Below are 8,139 nucleotides of genomic sequence, written 5' to 3'. Positions count from 1 at the left end.
CCTCATATGGGTCCTGAGCATCTTGTAGATCGTCTTGATCGGTCATCTGTGTATCGTCTTCCATTTTTTCCTTTCTTTTGAGGAGATTGATTCTTGAGTAGATAAATTTGATTTTTCACCAAAAACTTCTGTAAACATAGAAGTAATGGTATCTTTGTCCAAATGTTGAAAAAGTTCTTCTAACAATGTGGTTTGTGTTGGGGTGTCATGATTCAAATTCTTCATAGTTTCTCTGGCAACTCCCAGAGCTATTACTCCCTGTCGATCATAAACTTTGCCTTCTGCAAAGAAATCTTCTTTTCCCCAACATTTTATAAGAATTTTCCTAATTAATATAGTAGGGGCAAACTTGATTTCAAACTTTTCTTTAGTCAGGTCTTGCAGTCCATATTCCCATCGAATAATCCAGGGAACATTATAATTAATGGCAAATTGAATCATTGCGGTCATTCCGTCAAACTGTGGATTGGCTTGTTGGAACTTAGTCCATATGTTTTGAACATTTTTTGGAAGGATTGAGGGCATTACCCCCCACGAGAAGAAAAAAGTTTTGAACTATGTGGGTATGAATTGATGAATATCATCTAATTGGAATTTTATCCACCAAGAGTGTTTTCTTTGAGAATTCTCATATAATACAATGGTATCCCAAGCCATGATATAATCATGATAATTAAACATATTAGGCATTGCCTGAAAAGTGTTTAATTGTCTGGCTTGGCTAAGGGGTAAACCCCAATTAGCAGCTGAGATAATCTTTTTTATTATCATTTTAGAAAATCCATAATCGCGATTGCGATCCATGTGTTGAATTTCAACTGATCCAGTTTCTACTAAAATTGTTTCAAAATAGTCTCTGGTTTTTCTGTCCAATATGGGTTGTAAATCTTTAATTAAATAGCTTTGAGCTATATGGATAGGTGATAGACCTTTAAGGTCTTTATCAACAGGACAGCAATTAAGACATCCTGATATTAAGACTGCTTTCTGCCCAATACTTTTTAGTTGTTTTCCTAATTTTCCAATCTTTCTTTCTGATCCAAATATCATGAAAGCCCTCACATTAAATATAAAGACTGAAGGCTTCGATATGATAGATGGTACAGAAAATGTTGTTCTATTATATAGAATTTGTTATAAAGTTATGAATTCTACAATTTCTAATTTTAGAATTAATACTAATCAAATTAGTTCAAAAAGAGGTGAAACTACACTTTTTATAACTGATATTAATAAAAGTAATATTATGATTCCCAAAACAATAAATTGGAATCAAGTTACTTTACCAGAAATCTGGAAAATGAAGAATATTGCTCCTACTATTAAAGAAGAGTCTAGAAAACTAGAAAGTATAATTCAATATGTAGATGGTGATGTTGAAATTAAATTCTCATCCCAAAGACATTTAAGAATTAAACTTCCAGAAGAAAGTAGAAATTCTACTTCTTCCATATCTGATTTTGAAAAAATTAGTATATCTGATCTTCAAAAGACTAATGATAATATATCTCAACCAGAATATAAGGTTGATCTTCCTGAATCTAGTGCTTCTAGATTCCAGAGAAGTTATTCTGTTAATAATAGAAAATCTAATTCTCCTACTTTTTCTGATATGGGTTATAATGTTATGGTTATTAATAATAACAATTCTATTCAACAAAGTTTAGAAAAGATTAAAAATCTAAATAAGAAAAAATGGTTTTTAAGTTGTTTAAACTCAAAACAACAAAATCTATATTCTTCAAGATATACCGAATGGGTTGAAGAAACTAAATTAAATTTGGATTTCTTCAAATGGATGGAAAAATTATATTTTCCAGCTAGAAATAAAATATTTCCAAATTTTACCGATGAATCTTTTATAAATACACTTGAATCAACATATAAATTATATGTTCATGAAACTGGAGAAGAATCTTGATTCATCCCCCTTTTACTACTTTACAAATTAAAAAGGGTAATAAAGAAATTTATGCTACTCCCATAAAATCAGAAATAGGGCATGGTAATTTTGACCATATAATTCAACAAAATAATTTTACTAATCTCACTTTACATTCTTTAAGAAATCAAATTACTAGAATAGAAGAAATTCTTTCTAAACCAAAACAAGAAATTTCTAGAGGAGAAAGTTATAAAGCTTTAATGATAAAACCTCCCCCTAATCTTAAGCAAGAAAAATTTCTTTTAAGTTCCAAAAAAGATGAAGATTTTATGGAAGGTCTAATAGACCGATTACAAAAAATTAATATAAAAGAAAAAGGTTCTATTTCGGTAATTACCAAAGATGAACAACCTGAAAATTCTTCAAGTTCTTCTGAAGATGAAATGCAGATTAATAAAATGCATAAAGTGTCAATTGTAAAACTTTTTTATAAAAAGACAACCCCTATAGATCTTCAAATTGAAGAAAAGAAAGATTCTGTTCAGTTTAATGGTGAAGCCATTACTGAATGGAATATAGATGGGAAGTCTGAATATCAGATTAAAACTGTTATTAAACAAATGTTAATATACTCTTCTACCGCAAAGATAAAAGGTAATAATGATAGGCAAATTGCCCAAGCTATTATTACTGGTTTTACTGGCCAACTTCAAGGATGGTGGGATTTTTATCTTTCAAAAGAGGCAAAGAATAAAATTCTTAACTCTTCTATAATTGATCTAAATGGAAGAGAAGAATTTGATGCAGTTAATACACTTATTTATACTATTCTATCTAATTTTATTGGAGCTAATGAACTTCAATTAGATAGATCTCAAGAACAATTAATGAATTTAAGATGTCCAACACTATCTGAATTCAGATGGTATAAAGATGTGTTTATGACAAAAGTTTTAACCAGAAATTATTGCAATGCAAATTTTTGGAAAGAAAAATTTATTTCTGGACTTCCAGTTCTTTTTGCTGAAAGAGTGAAAAATAGATTAAAATCTAAATCTCCAACTAACTCTATAGATTGGAGTATTCTTACTTATGGAGATTTATCTGCAGAAATAACTGCAGAAGGTATAACTCTTTGTAATGACATCAAGTTAAAAAGACAACTTTTTTTTTGATAGAAAACTATTTGAATATATAGAAAATTTTAGATAAGTTACAATAAACAGACAGAGGATAAGTAATCCGCTGTGAACTCAAATCCTTCTTAACGTAGCCTACTACGTCAAGAAAATTCTAAAGACTATTGTTGATGCATTACAAACTTCAAATCTCTAAAAAGACAACTTGATATGCAAAACGAAGAAAACCGAAATATTATCGGAGACTTTTGCGAGCAAATAGGTTTTCAACCAATACAATATCCTAAAAGGGATAAAAAGAGAAAGAGATTTCCTTTTAAAAAGAAAAAACATTATCTAAAAGATAAAAAAAATCTAAAAAATATTCTAAGAAAAGATTTAAAAAACCCATAAAAAATGATTCTACTAAAGTTCCAGTATGCTGGAAATGTGGAAAGATTGGACATAAGGCTAATAAGTGTTGTGTCAAGAAAAAGATAAATAATCTCAATATAAACAATGATTTAAAAGAATCATTGATAAATATTCTTCTTAATAAAGAAGAAAGTCTAAAAGAAAAAGATTTTTATATCAATATTATTGATAATGAATTCTCTGAATATTCTAATAGTAGTTCCGAAAATGATTCTGAAATATCAGAAAATAAAATCTGTGATCCAGATTGTGATTGTGATACATGTCTCATAAATTTTATGGGATTAGAAATAAATATTATATCAAATGAAGAAACTTTCATTTTAGATCTTATAGATCAAATAAAAGACCCTATAGAAAAAAGAAAAGCTATAGAACATTATTTAAATATGGCAAATCACAAGCCTACTAAACTTGTACAAAATACTGTACAAGAACATGAATTATATTCTTATAATAAAATATTAGAAAAGGCAAAACAAAAAGAAAGAGAGCCTACTATCTCTGAATTAAAAGGAGAAATAGATCTGATAAAATCTGAGATAAAATATTTAAAAGAAAGAGTAAATACTCTTAGTATTAATAATGATCATATTTGGGAAAAATATTCTACATCTGATGAAGAAGAAGAAAATATTTTACCCAAAGATGATAATGAAATAAATCAAATGGTATGGGTTAATAAAATTGATCAAATCATTTCTCAAAAATGGTACTCAAAAGTAACATTAATTATTAATAAAAAATTTAAAATTACTATTAAAGCACTTCTGGATACAGGAGCTGATGTAAATTGCATCAGTGAAGGAATTGCTCCTTCTAAATATTATAAAAAGACTACTCAATATGTAACAGCTGCTAATAAACAACCTCTTATAGTCAATTACAAATTGTCTGATGTAGCAATATGTAATTCTGGAGTTTGTTTAAATACTACTTTTATTCTCATTAAAAATATCTCTACTCATGTGATTCTAGGAACCCCATTTTTCCAAATGTTGTTTCCTATTAATAAAATTAATGAAAAGGGTTTATATACCAATATTAAAGGAAATGATTTATTTTTCCCATTTACCACTATACCTGTTTCAAAATCTATTAATATTTTACAAAAAATAGTAAATAATAAAGAAAATTTTGTTACTTCATTAAAAGATGAAGTTCTTTTTAAAAATATTAAAAAATAAATAAATTCTGCAAAAATTCAATAAAAAATAAAAATTATTTCAGAAAATATATTTAAAGAAATTTGTGCTGATGTTCCTAATGCCTTTTGGAATAGGAAGAAACATCAAGTTAGTCTACCTTATACGGATGATTTTATTAAGGATAAAATTCCTACTAAAACTAGGCCTATAGCTATGGGACCTAGACTTTTAAATTATTGCAAAGAAGAAATTGATAGTCTTCTTAAAAAAGAATTGATAAGACTAAGTAATAGTCCTTGGAGTTGTCCAGCATTTTATGTAGAAAATGCAGCAGAAATAGAGAGAGGAGCTCCAAGACTTGTTATCAATTATAAACCGCTTAATAAAGCATCCATTACCAAATAAAAGAGATTTAGTAAATAGATTATTTAAAGGAAAAATATTCTCTTCTTTTGATTTAAAATCAGGATTCTACCAGATTCTTCTAAAAGAGGAAGATAAATATAAAACAGCTTTTACTGTACCATTTGGCCATTACGAATGAAATGTAATGCCATTTGGATTAAAAAATGCTCCAATGGAATTCCAAAATATAATGAATGAAATTTATAATTCATATATAGATTATATTATCGTCTATATAGTAATGATGTAATGCCCGAGATTTTATATCGTGTTAAATTACGATTATAGATTTTTAATCGAGACGATTATGAAGGGGCTAACCAAAACACGAAATGAGATCACGTGTGAAAATTGAAGTGCGAGGACAGTAGCATTGGCGCACATGCGCGAGTATATGCGCGCACTTGCACGAGAGGTCCAGAGGGGTTGGCGCACATGCGCGACTGAATGCGCGCACATGCGCCAAACAGGCAGAAGACCTCGCGCATATGCGCGGAAGATGTCGCGCATATGCGCGAGCCTATGCAAATGATGTCCAGAAGACATCGCGCATATGCTGCGCGAGTTGCCAAGATCGAGACCAGTAGGTCTCGCGCATATGCGCCAGAATTGTCGCGCATATGCGCGAGACATGCAGAAGGAAAAATCGACATTTGGCTTTTGCATGTACGTTGGTATATATATATATATATATATATATACATGCAAACCGTACTCAGAAGAAGGGAAATCGAAATTTAGAAGAAACTTTTGATCTTTGAATTTAGAATTCGATTTGTGAGAAATCCGTCCGTTAGATTTTAAATCCGACTTCGGTACCGTGCTCCTAGCAAAGCAGGCTACTACGGTACGTAAGTTTTATTACGTTTTGACATGTTTTGAAATTATGATGTTGCCAGAATTGAATACACGTCATATATGTTGTTCTTGACATGTTAGACAGCGTAGAATCGAAGTCAGATTAAGAAACGGACTGAATATGGAATTATTATGAATTTCAGAAGGAAATTGACTAGAATTGATATCAGATTTGTAGGGTGGTTGATTGTAAATGTTTGGAATTGATATAGACTGATACAGTATTATCAGTATCGCAAGATTGTACTGTTGTACTATCAGAATTTGATAAAACAGAGATGTTGTGATTTGATTAGAATATTGATACAGAATATTGATATTGTCATTGCCAGATTGAACACTGACAGGCTCTGAATCAAGACTTTGATTGTATCAGATCGGCAGCAAGAAAGGTATAAATAAATGTTGATTCGGGATTGCACAACTCGAGTTAGGTTTGACTTGAGTTTCCCTAAATCACATACTTTATTTTATTGCATTGATATTTGCAAATTATCAGATTGATATGTTAATGTATTGACTTAGAACAGAGTCAGAGTCCGAGTCTAGGGCAGACAGCCTAGCTAGGGCAGAACCGCCGAGTCTTTCTCAGAACCGATAAGACTCTAGACTTACGGTGTATCGAAGAGCCTTAGATGTAGATCGACGTCTATCTCAGACACTCGATACAGAATACCAAAGTCTAAATTAGATTGGGATCCCTAGATTTGAGATAAGATAAGATTAGATCACGAGTCATTGATTCATGTAGTCAGATTAGATACATGTTTTGATGTTTGTTTATGATTTTATATATGATTTATATGATTGCATTTAATACATTGTTTATACTGGGATATTTATATCTCACCGGAGTTATCCGGCTGTTGTCTTGTTTGTATGTGTGCATGACAACAGGTGGGACAGGTACAGGGTCACAAAGATGAAGACAGACTGAGATTAGAGTGGTGATATCGGACTTGGACTAGAGCTAGGGTTTGAACACTTGATAGTAATTGTTGAACCTGAGTTTGTATGATTGTATATTTTATCAGATTTATACTTTTATACTGATATGTATAGGAGTTTGATTCCATTACCTTCCGCATTTTAAAAAAAAAAATTTAGACCATGTTTATTACAATTGATTAATTAGTCCCAATCACGATTAAGAACATGATTAGCGTCCGGGTCCCCACAAATGATGTCCTTATATATTCTGATAATATTGATCAGCATTTTAAACATCTGAATATATTTATTCAAGTTACTAAAAAAGCTGGATTGGCAGTAAATCAGAAAAAAGTAAAACTTTTTCAAACTAAGATCAAGGTTGTAAATGGCGGGAGGCGGTGGCGGGGCGGTCGGTGACCGCCTACCGCCTTGGCCGCCTAAGCGGTGCCCAGGCGGTGCTTAGGCGGTTGAATTTTTTTAAATAATTTTTTATCGATAATCATATATAATCATTCAATATAATCACAAATAGTCATCATTTTTTATGTAAGATGTAGAATTAAATAATTTTTAAGCACAAAGAAGTTTCATACAATATAATATCATCTACATAATGTGCAAATAAATATATACATGCAAATCCATCATTAGAACATGTACTAGAATAAACATAAATAATCTTCCAAATCATCTACATATGCACCATCTACTACATCTACATATGCAGGTGGCGGGTGACAGACAGTGTGTGGTGGGCTTAGTGGTTGAGACATGAGAATGAAAACCAAAAGTAAAAAAAAAAAGTTGGGTGTGCTAGGGTTTTAAAATTTAAAATTCGTTGGCTTTGACTAGGTTTTTGAAATTGTTGACTACAACTTAAAAATCTTGACCGCCTGTCTTGGCCGACTCGCCCGCCTGCTCACCGCTTCGACCCGCCTCCCCAACGCCATATAGCTTTGGCCGCCTAAAACACCCGCCTCAAGCGTAGGCGGTGCGGTCGAAGGCCGCCTACCGCCTAGGCGGTGCCTAGGCGGCCGCCTCAACCGCCATTTAGAACACTGACTAAGATAAAATTCTTAGGACATTATATTGAAAATGGAATAATAATTCCTATTGAAAGAGCAATGGTTTTTGCTGATAAATTTCCTGATAAAATCACTGATATAAATCAATTACAAAGATTTCTTGGAAGTCTTAATTATATAGGAGATTTTTATAAAGATCTCGCTCAAGATTGTAAACTATTATTTCAAAGGTTGAAAAAAATCCTCAACCATGGACCGATAGTCATACTTTAGCTATACAGAAAATAAAAGAAAGAGTTAAAGAACTCCCTTGTTTATCTATTGCTAATCCT

This window comes from Primulina eburnea, chromosome 5, assembly GCF_022965805.1.
Source record: "Primulina eburnea isolate SZY01 chromosome 5, ASM2296580v1, whole genome shotgun sequence".
Taxonomy (NCBI): Eukaryota; Viridiplantae; Streptophyta; class Magnoliopsida; order Lamiales; family Gesneriaceae; genus Primulina; species Primulina eburnea.
The sequence above is the reverse complement of the archived record's forward strand: the minus strand, read 5'-3'. Positions refer to the sequence as shown.